Source organism: Haliaeetus albicilla, chromosome 26 (genome assembly GCF_947461875.1).
Source record: "Haliaeetus albicilla chromosome 26, bHalAlb1.1, whole genome shotgun sequence".
Taxonomy (NCBI): domain Eukaryota; kingdom Metazoa; phylum Chordata; class Aves; order Accipitriformes; family Accipitridae; genus Haliaeetus; species Haliaeetus albicilla.
Window position 1 is genome coordinate 18,883,514 of NC_091508.1, and position 14,383 is coordinate 18,897,896.

Consider the following 14,383-nt stretch of genomic DNA (forward strand, 5'->3'; position numbering starts at 1 on the left):
TTTGATGCATCTCCTCCATGTGAGAGGGGGAAGAATAGAGAAGAATGTGTGAGGGCAGAGGAGAGCGGTGCCAGCGCTGTTGAGTATCTGAGGTGGATGGCGGCGAGGCACTCTGCAAGCAGCCTTTCTCCAGCTGGGTTCCTCTTTTGCAATTCCAGCGTCTTGTTTGTCAGTAATTTATATTGACAGAGTCTTTCAAAACACTTTAGGGTTGTTTACAACATTGAGCAAGAACATTTTGTCTCATGTCCTCTTCATTCTTAAAGACGATCCTGTTCTTCGTCCATCCCCCTGCTCCCCTCCGCTGGCTCACAGGAGAAGCTGCTCGTTGCTCTCTGCAAACCCAATGGGCTAGAAAAGAACCTGCAAATCTACTTGATGTGATGCTCCTTCCTCTCTAATTACTAATTAGCTTTTCCAATCAGGGAAAAAGCACATTTTCAATGGCAGAAACCTCCCTGCGCCAGAAGCTCTTGCTCACGTGTGCGTGTCGTTGCACATGGAGCGTGGTTGTGAATTGCTGGGAGCCAACGTGACACAAATGCTGCAACGAGAAATGGGCATATTTGGGTTCTGCTCCAGCTTCCCCACACCATCATCTGAGCTGGTGGCACAGGCCACCCTCTGCCAGCTCTGACGTTTTCTTTTCAAGCACTGAGTGCAAGAAGCAAGCGTGTTGCTGGAGCCCAGCGAGAGCTCGGCCTGTAGCAAGCCCTCTCCTCTCCATCTCTCCTGATTTCTGCAGCCTTTTGCACTGGTCTGACCCATCTGGATATTGTGGTTGTCCCTTGTTTCCTGGCACATTGTCCTAAGGGCATTGGGAAGATGATTCTCTTATGAAGCCTGTGTCCAGTCCTGTCCCCATCCCACCAGCAATGACCACTTTAAAACCTTTTAAAAGTCTTCTTCAGCCTTGCAGGCAGAGGCCTTTTGAAACCCCTTAAGATAGGGAAATGAAGTAAAGGACTTGGACTTTCCGGCAAGTCTTGTATGGTCTGAGCTCAAGTCTGCATCGCCGTGCTCTCTCTGCCTGTGTCCTCTTCCAGTTACATTAAAGCTTATACACATTTGACTACCCATGCCACAATAATCCTCCCATTTGCAATTACCTAAGAAGGCTGGAGTGCCCAATTGTTTTAGAGTCTGCTGTTTTACATGCCTGTGGCTTTGATTAAGACTTTTCATCTTTCAGGCAGACTTCAAAGTGAAACCTTGAGTTTTCCACTGCTTCATCGTGGGCTTGGGGTGCTCTTGCTGCTTCCTTGTGATTAGCAGATGAGCTGCCTGGATAGCAAAGCAGCGGGGAGGGAGTGCTGTGCCCCAGCAGGCAGAGGAGCAGGAATGAGGACATTTCACCAAAATCTTCCTCCTCCTGCCCTGCTCTTTTCTATCCTTCCTTCCGACCCTGCTCAGAGAGGTTGCCCAGATGGCCAAGCACATCCACTAAACCTGTTATCATTGAGCACCATTTCCAGGAGGGCAAAAATTTAGTAAACTCAGGAAAAAAGCACCAAACAGTGCTTTGGCTTCTAATCCCAGCCTTTGGCATGGCTTTCAGCCACTTGGTGCAAACAGTAGCCTTGTACCAAAATCGGTAAAACAACAGAGGTTTTGGCAAGGTGCAGGTCTGTCCTGATGATTTTCCCCATCCGTAAAGGCATGCTCCCGCGCTCCTCCTTCCTCTCCCTGTTCATTAGGACAACAGTCACAACAGCACTCACCCAAATTATTCCCCCTCCTACCTCCATACCTATTCCCTTGCAGAGAGGTACTCATCTGGAGGACAGGTAAGAAGGTTTTCCAGGCCTATTTGTTGCTGTGTCCCCTCATAAATTGCTCTGCAGGCCTAATCAGCCGTGACACTGCTGGGAAACTCATTTAAATACATTAAGAGGGAAAATGGGGGCATGCGTCTCAAGGAGGCTTCCCTACACATGGCATCTGGCTGATGAGAGAGTCTGTCAGGAGCAGCCTGTGTGGTGGATGCTCCCCGCGATGATAACTGTTCAAAGTGGATGAGCTTTCTGTCAACAACTTAATAATCTGCGTCTGCCACAATCCCGTGTCAGCCAACACTCCTGTAACGGATGGTGGATAAGGAGGAGGTTAGACTGGGGAAAATGGGCTGTTTTGTCAGCACAATGTTCTTGTCAACAAAAAAAAGACTCTGGAAAAGCTCGCTGGCTCCTTTGGAGCTCGCCTGGCATGATTCACCAGCTTGGTTAGTCCCAAAGCCTTTCTCCAACAGCGACTGCAGCTGAAGAAGCGGCAAAAAACCCTGCAGTAAGCAGATGTGGTTGAGCCTCCTCCTAACCCAAGCAATTAGCCTGGTTTTCATCCTGAAGCTTTTCTATCTCTTCCCCACATCTTTGTTTTTTTAACTATTGCTCTCGTGTGTGTACAATTTCTTATTATCCCTTGTGAATTCAGTCCACACTGAAACTCTGCTGCAGCTTTGCCCTGTGGCGAGGAGACCCGCAGCTGAGCTACCCTCCGTGCGGAGAAACCTTCCCTTTTATCCTCAAAATCAGTGGGAAAAACAGAAGCGAGGACCCGAGATGTGGCACATCTCCCCCAGACCAGGTCCCAATTCTGCCTCTGGATGAGCTGATGCAAACCTGGGCACCCATGGGGTGGAGGAGGCTGCTGCCCTCCAGCAGCTTCAAGTCCTGTAGCTCTTCTTCACCCTGGGCTTGTCCCAGTCCCACCACAGCTGAAGCATGATGGTCCCATCACCCAGTTCATGCTGTGGAGCTGGATGCACTTGCGGGGACCAAGCCCAGAGCTTGGATCTGGGGACTGGCAGGAGACCAGTCCATCCTCGTTGCACAACAGGAGCCATCACGTGGGCTTCTTCTGGGGAAAAAGAAGGAATTAGTGCTTGGGGAGCATATTCCTCTGGCTGCTTGAGGCCAGGGCTCAGCACTCTGGAATGCCAGAGCGATAACACGGCACGAGAGCGGATGTTTCAAGGGGCTGCGGAGGCAAACAGCAACCCCGCGACCTGTCCAGGCTGCAGCCCAAAATTTGCAGCTTTAAGCTGCTGTTGCAACCGAGAGAAGTTGATTGGAAGGACTAACACCCAAGGCTCAGTTCCTCGGCTGGTTTCTGACAGAGTTTCTTCACATTTAACGGTGCTTCCTCTGCTTTGTATGAGCAGAGGACCTGGCCCACTGTGTGCAAAATCAGCCACTCGTTAACATCGCCTGCAATCCCTCAGTGCAGGGGTGAAATGAAAGCAGATGCCAAATTGCCACCCGGAGCAAATTTTTTACAATTGAATTACAATTGGCTGGAGTCGGTGGGAGTTTTTCATTCATATTAACTGTGTAACAAAGCACTTGGAGGCTGCTGCTGCACTGGGTTTCAGAGTCAAGTCCAGCACCGCTCCCCGCACGTAGCAGCATCTTCAGAGCGTCTTCATCGGCCGTTGGCACCACGAGCCTCCAGCTGCAGCTTGCAGTGCCACAGGACCCCGTCTGCAGGTTCTTGTCTCGTCCTTAACCTACGCTTTGCAAGGAAGCTGGGGTAGAAGGCTTCAGCCAGTGCCAGGCAGCAGTGCTGTGAGTATTAAACTTCCACCTGTTCCACCACAGATCGACATGCCACATTATGTTATGACATGTTCGTTAGCAATGGTGCTTCTATTGCGCACTAAAATTTCTTTCATGTCATCAAATTATGTAAAAAAATATTAAATCAAGACATCCCCTGAAGTAAAATAAAATGTAAAGCTCTTATTTTTTATTTAGGAAGGCATTCAAGATTTCATTTTTTTAATTTTTGTTTTCAGTTTTGAAAGTAAATTTGGAATATTTTCCCAAATGATATTTTAATGTTTGGAGAACCGGAAGAATTTTCCCTGAAGTACATGGAAATGTTCAAGGCGGCATCAGCATGGCCTCCCAGGGAACCCCAGCCTCTGTGGCATGGACGTCCCCATCATGAAACTACCAGGATACATGCCCTGTGTCTCTTACAGCTTTGTTCAAGCAATGCTGCTGTTGAGATTGGACCTAATTAGCTTAAGGCTAGCCTGGATATGTCTACATATGATGCAATCACATTTCTGACTGCAGCGAGATACACTCTGTCACTTTTTGCTGGGAAGTTTTTGATGTGTTTAAGACAGAAAACATTTGTGGGCAGATTTTGAAATGTAGGCAACGTACACCCACGAAACCCAACCTCTATGAAACTTTCTCTTTGTAGGAAACATACTGATGTTAACAATTTTTCATGTATAAATTCTTGTTTTTATGAAGAACAGTCATGGGATATTTGTTTGAATCAGACATTTGATATCCATATATATGTACGCCTCTATAGCTCCCAACTCATTTGGTAAATTCACCATTAGCCATATCCACTTATGCATTCAGTCTGAAAAGCCTGCTAGAACAGCATGGAAAATCGAAGTCACTTTTGCCTGGCTCAGAAAGAAAAGTCTTGCAAACGGCCAACATCTGCTTTCACCTTGCTGCTTCTGGAAGCGCCAAGGGGAGTGGGGAAAAGGCAGAGAGAGGACGAGCGTGTGATGTGGGAGCAATCACGCTGATGGACCCCGTGAAAAAAAGCAATCATCTTTCAGAGTAATTCAACCCGAGTTCATCCTCAGTACCTAGGTGAGATTGAGTCAATCTGCCAGTGCAACGTCCAGATACCCAGAGCAGAGCGTGGGACGTACAGTCACACCGTGGATCAGTCTGCTCCAGGCTGTCAGACTAGGAGCAGGGTCAGGCAATCACAAGCAATAACATTAGCACGTTCTGCCCCCTTTCCTAGGACAAGTAATGGGTGAAGGATGGCAGTAATATGAAGCAAACAGTCCCAATGGCTTGGTATCATCTGGCTTCACCCCCGGGCATGTTCTAGCTCTGTGCCACAGCTGGGTTTCTCGGCGTGGTGGTTTCTGTACCGAGTCCATGCCCTCCTTTCTCCCCTTCTGTCTCCCCGTCACAATGCCTTGCCTGGCTGATTTTGTGCTCAGAAGTAACATTGCTGGTTTAAATGCTGGCAGCTGGCGACATTTTCCCTTGGAGTCAAATAGCAAAATGTCTGGTCTCCCAAGCCAGCCTGGGAAGGTTGGCTTTGCTGGTCCAAGCACAAATATTTCTGGCAAGGCATGCTCGCTGCAAGAGTTTGCAGTTGATCTCACTCATTTCCTCAGTGCTAAGGAAATGCAAAGGGATTTTCAGTGGATTCTCCATAACCTCATTTTCAAGATGAGGATTGATTGAGCAGAATAGAGCTCTAGTTCTCAAATGCTCTGCAAAATCACGAGGCACTCGGGGTGCCACCGTGGGATCAGGAGCCACTCCACCCTTGTCAGGGATGAGCCACTAAGACAAAACTACTGGCACCGTCGGGCACCCGTCCTTATTTACATGGCTTCAACATTTGTGAAGGCTCAGAGTTATTCATTTCCTGAATGGCTCCCTTTAATGGAAAACATGACGTTTTGGGAAAGACGGGCCAAGCTGCGCATAAAACTCTTCAAGTTATTTACCCAGGTAAAGGATTGTTACCTTCACATCCTGTTTTCAGAAAAGGTTTAGGGATTCGGGCAGGTGCCCACATCCTGTTTCATTGGGAGTTGAATGTTTAACTCAATCAGAATCTTTTGGAAAGCCTGGTTTAACCCCGCTTCACTTCAGATGTGTCCTTTGGTCTCATGGAAGCCAACAGGATTTCTGTACGTTGCTTAAAGTTTAACTGATGGTTGCATGAGTGGCTGAATCAAAATCCAAACATTCAGCTGCAGTTCTTGGGCCAGAAGTAACCCTGCTTTTAACAGTATCTGCTTTGCACTGGCACTTGTGAATTTGTAGAACTCAAAGCACTTTGCAAAGACCTAAGCATTGATGCTGACTTCTTGTAGGTGGGAAAAATGAGTTGCAAAAGGTCACCTGGAATGGTCCAGCGAGGTGGTGGGCAAGGCCACCCCCATGTCCTAGCCCAGGGCTCTGCCTCCTGAGGGCACTTCAACCCTGCTTCTGGAGGGGCTGGGGTACACGTGGTGGGACTGGCAGCAGGCTGGCACTGTCTGAGCAGATTTTGGATCCAGGCAACATCAGTATAATGGCAGTTTCCATGCAGGCAGCCTTGGAGCTGTGGAAGGAAGGATCAGCAAAAGGAGGTCTCTGAAATGAATGCGTTTGCGTGTCAGGGTAATTCTCCCTCTGTACTGAGTACCAAAATGGAAGCCCTTCTGCTGGTTCTGGGGGAGGGAGGAGGACTGAGCCTGAAATATGTTTTTAACCTGATCTCTGCAGAGCTCTTGCCTTTCAGACTGTTTTAAAAATAATATTTTTTTTCTTTTTTATCCTTTTCTTTGCATGGGGAAAGCTGCCAGAGGAGGACTGAGCAGTTTCTGTGTGCATGGATCCAGCTCATTTCCAGGCAGGAGCCAGGCAGGGAGCAGGGAATAAGCCCCATGTACAAGTCATGCATATATTTCACAACCAAATCCCAGACTCACTTGCCAGCCCTAACTCCATGTTTGCACTTTGCCTTTGGAAACAGAGGGCTTTGTCCCTGCCAGAGGACCCAATCCACCTGGGTATCTGGAAAAGCTTCTCCAGATCCATTTCCAAGAGCAAGGCTCCCTCAGAAATGGTGTAAATCAGGAGCATGACTCTATTGAATGAGGAGCAGAAGAGCCAGGAGGTAAGGTTTAAAATAAACCCCTGATTTGCTGCATCTTTTCTTTCTGCTGAGAATGGAAGCAGCACACACAGAAGCCCGGGTTGCTTTTACCGAGGATCACCTACAGTTCCTCAGTTTCTAAAGAAGTAACCTTAAATCTTTCCTTGTTTTGGCACCTTGCCCCTTTTGGGCAGCCACATGGGGCAAATTTCACCTGCCCTGAGCAGTGGGTTCCCATGATGGCATATTCTTTCTTCTAGATATATTCATTTTGAAATCTGCTTCTTTAATGCAAAACCTTCCTGCTGCTCTGAAATGAAACAGGGCCGTAGCTTCCCTGGCTTGGGCTGGCTTGGCCCCGGCTTTACAGATGGGATTATTGCTCTCTTGGCAGGAGTCACGCAGAAGTAGCTTTTGCACATTTCAGAGTGAAGCTAGTTCTTGGCATTGCCGGAGTGTTGCTCGTGTCCAAATATCTCTAAGCCCTTCAAGACCATTTAGGTCAACCATTGCACATGGGGTTGTAGATCTGAACATGGGATTGAAAAGGCCACAAAACCTCTTGGGACGCAGTGGTGGATCTGATGCCATGAGCAAAGTTCAGTTACATTTCTGGGCTGCGAGTGCGTTACAAACAGCAAACAGATGTCCCAATTCACCAGTTTATACCTGAGGTCATCCCAGTACCAGATACATTACAGACGGGTGGGAAGGGGGCTAAGGCTCTTGTTTCACAGGTATCGATGTGGGAGGTTGAATGATCCAAATTTGGGGACTGATGCTGAAACAGGTAGGCGTGTTCTGGAAATAGTCTGCTTTGGATATCCATCAAGAGATGCCACGCTTTGGAGCCTGTTCTTACAGCCTGGCACCAACCTAAGCGAGCCTTGGACATGGCTCTGCATGTTCTCCTGCTTCATCACTCATGCACGCAGGTGGACACAGAAACCTCCTGCACAGCAGGAGATGTAGGCGGCACGGCCGTGAAGTGCCTCAACACAGACATCTGTTAAAGAGTGTGCGTGACAAAATCTTGTACCAATACAAACTGGCCTGCAAGGAAATAGAAAATAGAAATAGAAAGCCGTCCTGTGACTCAAGATGTGTCTGTTAGCTAAAGCTGCCGAGCTGCAGTGATTGAACTCAGTCTCTGAGTCCATATTGCTGCACTTACAGGAGAAAAAGCCTTTGACAGCAGCAGGTGGGAGATGTTTCTCCATTCACCACCATTTGTTTTGCTGCTCCTATACGGCCTCCCTGTGGGAGCTCTGGTTTGGTATTACGGTCATAAGCATGATGCAGAATAGAACTAAGGAGGGCTTTTATGGCTTATCCATGGGTCTCCAAATTTGTGTGCTAGATCTCCTCATTTCCTCAAGGGTCCTGAGGCGTTTGGGGCTGCTCTTCAGTCTCTACTCTCTCTGGAGTCCCGATTCTACGAACATTTCAATTGTAATTACAATACTAGTAAAAAGGCCTTCTGGCACCCCTGGTTATGAATAAACCTGACCCCTCTGGGAAGACTAAGTCCAGAATATCAGAAGTAAGGTCTTGAGGACAAGGGCTTGGAAAAGAGAAGAAAACATCTCTGTCCCATGGGAAGGGAGGCAGGGCAGTCTCCTTCACTCCCAAGCCAGGATGAAAATCACAGTCCTGGGAATTCTTTTCCTGAAGGGAAAATTCAACATTTCCTTTGCTTCAGTCTTATCAAAACGTCTTGCTTTGACACAGCACAACAGCCTAGGACCATGACAGTCAAATCAATATGCTTCCAAGACATCTAAAGGAGTGTGATCTTTTCCAGCTCCAAATTAAGCAGAAGTTAGTCTTTCCCTGCAACATATTTTTGTGTTGCCATAGGAAAATGAATGGCTGTGCTGGCAGGACTTTCAATCAACACATCTGCCACCGGCAGTGTCCCCAGGAGCACTCACTGAACGGTTCTCGCTCTTTTACCTGTGTCCTCGCAGGTGAGCCTCCTCACATCCAAATTGAGGGGCTCAGGGGGAGCTGGGGATTTTCTTACACTCAGATCCCCTGATAATTGCTCCTGGGAGGATTTTGGTCTTTGCTCAGCCTGTAAGCCAAACCTGTTCTGCTTTCCTGGGCTTGCAGCTTCCTCAAAACCCATTACAAAGAGCCATTGTAGGTCCTGCCCGTGACATGCCTTGCGCTCCCGGCTCTCTGCAGCCAGCACAGTCATCGTCTGAAGAGGCACCTCTTGCCCACTTAGCCGGAAGATAAAGGCTGATTTGTCTTGAGTGGGAGGAAAGCATCGGGTGTGCTGCTGCCAGGTTTCGTGGTACGTGGTCGCCTGCTTTCGCTGCTGCTGCTGGGCTGCGCAGACAAGTTTGCAGAGCTCCCTGGGATGGTGGAGGCTGCAGAATGGGGACCCCCCCCCCTCCTCCCCACCTCCCTGCTGCTCTCCCTCCAAAGCTGCTGCATTTCAAGCTGCCTGCCGAGCAGGGATCGATGCGATGTGCCACAGCCGCTGAGCTGGCTGGGATGGTGTAAGCCTATGCTCTCGGGGGCGAAGGCAGCCCCCCCCCGGGGGCTCAGGCTGTGGGTGCATTCGTGGCTCGAGGCCCAGTGGATTCAGAGGAAAGCATTCCTCCTCCCTGCCTTGCCTCACCTGGGGATGAAAAACAAGGACCCCCTCCCTCCCTCCGAGCTCTGTTTCTGTTTTGGTTTTCTTGCCTCCCCCAGCCCTCTCCATCCCAGCCCTCCTCGGCTGTTTTTCCCGCAGCGCGATGCTGTGAGTGGGTTCAGAAACACCCCCTCCAGCTGGGCAAGCCCCAGCGGCTTCAAACTCCCTGGGTTTGTCTGTGGGCTTCGGCTGTGGGATGGGCATGGGCATCACAGAGCCAAAAAATGCGGTGGGGGTTGCTCTGGGTGGGTCCTTTTCTATCAGTCCTGGGTTCGACAGGGAGGAAAATCCTCAGTCTGAATCTAGCAGGGAAAAGCAAGCCAGCATATGGCTGCAAACAGCCTTTTTGCATCCTCTCTAGGGTGGCTTTTGCTATCTGTACTTGTCCAGTGTGAGCCTCCTAGCACCCATCACCTGCTAAGCTGGCCAGTTAGCCCAGTCCCTCCGTCCCTCTGGGACTGGGGAGAACTGGCTGCTGGATCCAGGTCCATTTTCTGTTTTTATGCCCTTCTCCTTCTGCCGGAGGAGAATGCTTGTGTGCAGCAGGGTACCAAATCTTGCCGGACAGTCCAGCAACCCGGCAGCTGGCAGTGTCACAGGGCTGCCCTAGGGCAGAGGTGGGTCAGGGTGAATCAGTCACTGGGGACACAGGACTCGCGTGCCAGGAGACAGCAGGTTTCATCCCCAGCATCTCAGCCACCTCCTTCATCCCAGCCATCAGCTTGGCTAGGCTGGGGGCACTGGAAAGGAAGGAAAACTAAGAAAGCTTTAGCATAGGTGCTTAAGCATCACTGTACAAATCACATCTGGCTGATGGCTCTGTGAGTGGGGACAGCAACATGGCCCAGCCTCTCCTGGGTGACACAAGGCCACTTCAATGCAGAGCTGACCCAATCCTCACTCTGCTCTGGTCATAGAGTAGATGCTACTCAAAAATATATGCTTTCAGGGTGATACGGCAGATGTTGCGCTCGTGACAGATTATTGCATGCCTCAAGTGCTGCTGTAATGCTGGAGGTTTGGAGGCTAAGTGACTATAACCAGCCGAGCAGACTAATAACCCTGCAGAAACGCACTGCCTGCAGTGTTGTTTTCCTGCTTTACCAACGCAAAACTCAGAGTAAAGATGCAAGGCAGAACGGCAGGGAGGACCTTCCCCAGGACCCCATATCCCACTTACAGATTGCTATCACCCGTGTCATGGTCCCTGCCAGAGAGCCTGCCCTGTTGCTGGGCTGGGTGCTGAATAGAGGGGCCAATTTCAGCAAAAGCTAGATTGCAATCGAGCAAGAAAGGACCCAGGGAGGCATGGAGGATGAGAGTGAGCCGTGTGGTGGGTGAGGTGCCTTGCAAGTCACACTCAGCTGCTGGTGGCTGCGTGGGGGCAGATGGTCAGCAGGCTGCGGTTGTTAGTGGTGGCTCAACCCTGCATTGACCACAGCCACAGGTCCCGGCATGAAGCCAAGGCTGGCTTAAGCCAGTAAAGAGTATCTGCTTTGCAAAATACCCAGAGGAGACACCTAAGAGGGAAGCTAGACCAGCCTCGCACCCAGCCCTGTGCACCGTGGAGCTTTCCAGGGAGCTGCCCACGTCCAGTGCATGAAAGCCCTTTCACCACCCTGGCCATGTATGTCTGTCCTCCCTGGACTTCTGTCCTCCTTTGATCCTCTGGCTGCTAGAAGCGCTCCACGGTGCCCGTGCCCTTTGCCCGCTGACAGCGTAGCACCGGACTTCACCCCGAGGACACTGCTGCCAGCGAGACGATGCAAACTTGGGCTTGTGCAAACAGCCGGAGGCACGGACCTCAGCACATGCCCCTTCGTGTGGTGCCCACTAACCGTGCTGTCCCCAGGGCAGGGGAATGGCTGGTCACCTCCAACCTGCCCGGTGCCACAGACGGCATCGTCACGGTCCGGGAAGGGACGCGGGAAGACCTCATCAGGCTGCGGCTAATAATTGGATTGTGGCTAATGTGGAACAGTCCCTCGAATAGTTTCCTGATGTTGAGTTGCTCCTGGCAGGGTTCAGAGGGAGAGAAAGCTCCAGGGCTGGTGGAGGATCTGGAGCTCATTTCAAAAGGGCACTGCCGAGTCCTTTTTGGTCAAAAAATTGAAGGTAGCTTTCATGCCTTCAGTCCTTGGGGGAGAGAGACTCCATGGTATAATGCAAGGTAGAGCTGGAGCAAGCTCTTTTCAGTCCTGGTGGGTTGAAATAGAAAAAAGAAGACAATGTGGGTCCTCCAAATACACAGTGCACATGTGCTGCCATACCAGAGGGAGCATGTGTCTCTGATTTACATGCAGTCTGGGAAGTGCCACATCCGCCTTATGTTTGGAATATTTCAGCTCTCCAAGGCCTGAATTTAACCCCTGCCCTCTCCTCCCTCCTGCTTCTTCCAGCAGAGCCCGCAGCATCTCTGCTCTTGCTCTTAGCATACGTTCCCAAGAAGAGCTCCATGCCGGAGGAAGCACAAGGAGGCTGATGGAGCGGAGGGCCTCCCGGTTTGTGCAGGTGCGTGTCACCTCGTCCAGGCATGTCACGACAAAGACCCGAGAGCAAGGAAACCCCAGCAGCCAGGCAAGACTTGCGAACCGTCGCTGCTCTGCTCCGAGCTACCCGGGTTCGCTGACTTCTTAAGGAGCGCGCCCACACACTGGGAGACGTTGCTGTTTGTTGAATAAACCCAGAGAGCAGCGATGTGTAGACATGATTTAAGAGCCATTTCTTCTTTCAGTATGGAATCCAGCAAGTATAACCCCTGGGCGGTGGGACGTTGAAGGATATGGCACAGGAGGGGGAAGTAAAGGCAGATATTTCTAGTGATTGTTCTGTGCTTTTCCTCTGTCCGCTTCCAGAAAGGGCTTCAACATGAAAAAGGATGTCAAGACAGGAAGGATATTGAGTTGGCTTCGGCTCTGTCATACAAATAGCTTAAGTGACCTTTCTCTAGCAAAACACCAACTATCGTAGTATGGATTTGTTCTAAAGGGTTGTCAGCTCTGGAAGAGTGCAGCTATTTCACAAGCAGGACATCCATAGATAGATAGATAGACAGAGAAATAGACAGATAGTGTGGGGTAGAGACAGAAATAGAGACAGACAAATGCAGCCTTCACAAAACCTTATTTTAACTGCCCTCGTTTATAACATAGGTTTTGTTGGTTTTGATGCCTTTGGAAGGGGACTTCATGTATCTTCACACCGTTCCTGAGTGTGGCAGTATTTGCACAGTGTTAATGTCTCAGGCCTGATCCTGTACTCCTTCCCTTCATGCATAGCTCCCACGCGGATGGGGAAACTGAGGCATGTAGCAGCAAAGTAACTTCTAAAGGTTCCATGCCGTGGGAAGGAAAGCCAGGCATGGCACCCTCCATCCTCTCTTCTAACCATTGCCCCTCGCTGTGTTGCCCGTTACGATCCCTGTCACACCTTTAAGAAGATGTCACCTCCTTTAAAGGATGGTGAACACCCACCTTCGGGACTCTGTGTGCATGCATGAGTCATGCAGATAGAGCCAAGAGTCGCGAGGTGGGAGCTGGGCAGTTTCCAGGAAAAGCTGGGCTGAAACCACACAAGCCATTTCCTTGCAGACTCGAGCCATTATCCCCCCCGAGAAACGACTGCTTTGCACATGCTGAGCCCTCCTGAGGTTGAGATTTGCTCCCACACGTCCTCACCGCAGAGCTGCTGCTTGTCCATCCTCTGGGCTGTTCCCAGAAGGGTGTCCTGGCATGAGGACAGCCATGGGACCATCGCTGCCTCATTGCTCATCTCACTCCTTCTGCAGCTTCCCTGGACTAACGACCCCTCTCTGCATTGCTGCCCTAAGCTTCTTGGTCAGTTTTAAAGCAAACCAGACACCATCCACTAAGAAAAATCACTACGCCGCTTTTGGAGAGTTGTAGACCTTTCCTGTGGGCTGCAACTCCTCTGGCTTCGAGGCAAAAAATCCATGGCTCCAGGCTCTTCCCACCGAAGAACAGGCACCCTTGGCTCCAAGTGCAAATTTTAGGATGTTATGCTCTCTTCTGGACTGCATTAGTCCCCAGAACATTGCAAGATGAGTAGAAAAATGGTCTTGGGAGAAGATGGCTTGAGGTTGCGATTGAGGGAGGATTTATTTCCTTGTAGCTGAGGCTGCAGAGGTGCAAATTTTAACTTAGGTAATTAATTCACCCATTTCTTATGTCCAGGAGAGGTGAACAGAAGGGAAAAAAACCCGCTCTAACTCTTGGGACACCATTACATTGCATTACTTTTCCTAGGTGGGACTTTATCTACAGGCTTAACCAGACAGCAGGAAAAAACAACCCCAGAAATAGTTACATTACTCCGAGCTTGGCTACTGATAGGTAGCAAAGATTGTCAGAAACATTCTGAAAATGCCAAATTCAGGGAATATTTCCCAGCTGCATCTCCCTGGCCCAGCCCTGCTCTCAATGAGGGATCCTCTTTGTTCACAGGCTGACTGACAGCAGTTGTATGCGCTCTATAAACATCGAATGGAAGAGACACTTTTAATGTAATTATAATTTAAGCATAAAATATGTCACTTCTGTAGGATTTTGTTGTCTGGTGCGTAATTACTTTATGGCACTATAAAAATATATTACATTATGATGCCTTGCTATGCTTTGCTCAAATAATTTATAACACGGTAATAGAGTGGAACAATATTCAAGACCATTGTATCCAATCTAGCATATAAATAAAAATTGTGGAAAATAATGACCTTGGTTAAATGCTCATTTAATTATTTTGCAGTCTTGGCTAAGGTTTTTTATCCCAGTTTCATTCCCCCATCCTCAACAGATTATATTCAAAATATCTAGAGGGAGACTTTTTAAGGCTCAGAGAAAATGGAGCTATATATGGTTTTTTTTTTTATGTGCTGCCATTTCCAAACAACTGGAAAGAAGAAGCATTTGCTGCAGGTTGACTGGAATCGAAAAAATTTTCAAAATTTCTTCCCAAGCAATATGTTGGAAACCTTTTCATTTCAAGCCCACTGAAACATTTTGCTGGCTTATAAAACCAACACCCTTCCTTCTGCTTTTGAGGTTCTTAACATTTATGCCCTTGAAACAA

The 14,383-nt window shown here is 49.3% G+C and overlaps 1 long non-coding RNA gene across 1 annotated transcript; it reads left to right on the forward strand.

Moving 5' to 3' along the window:
* Positions 1-6,110: 6,110 nt before the first annotated feature.
* Positions 6,111-14,023, forward strand: LOC138682047 (uncharacterized). The gene is made up of 2 exons (XR_011322259.1): positions 6,111-6,669; positions 11,695-14,023. It is a non-coding gene; the product is annotated as an uncharacterized lncRNA (long non-coding RNA).
* The last annotated feature ends 360 nt before the right edge of the window (positions 14,024-14,383 follow it).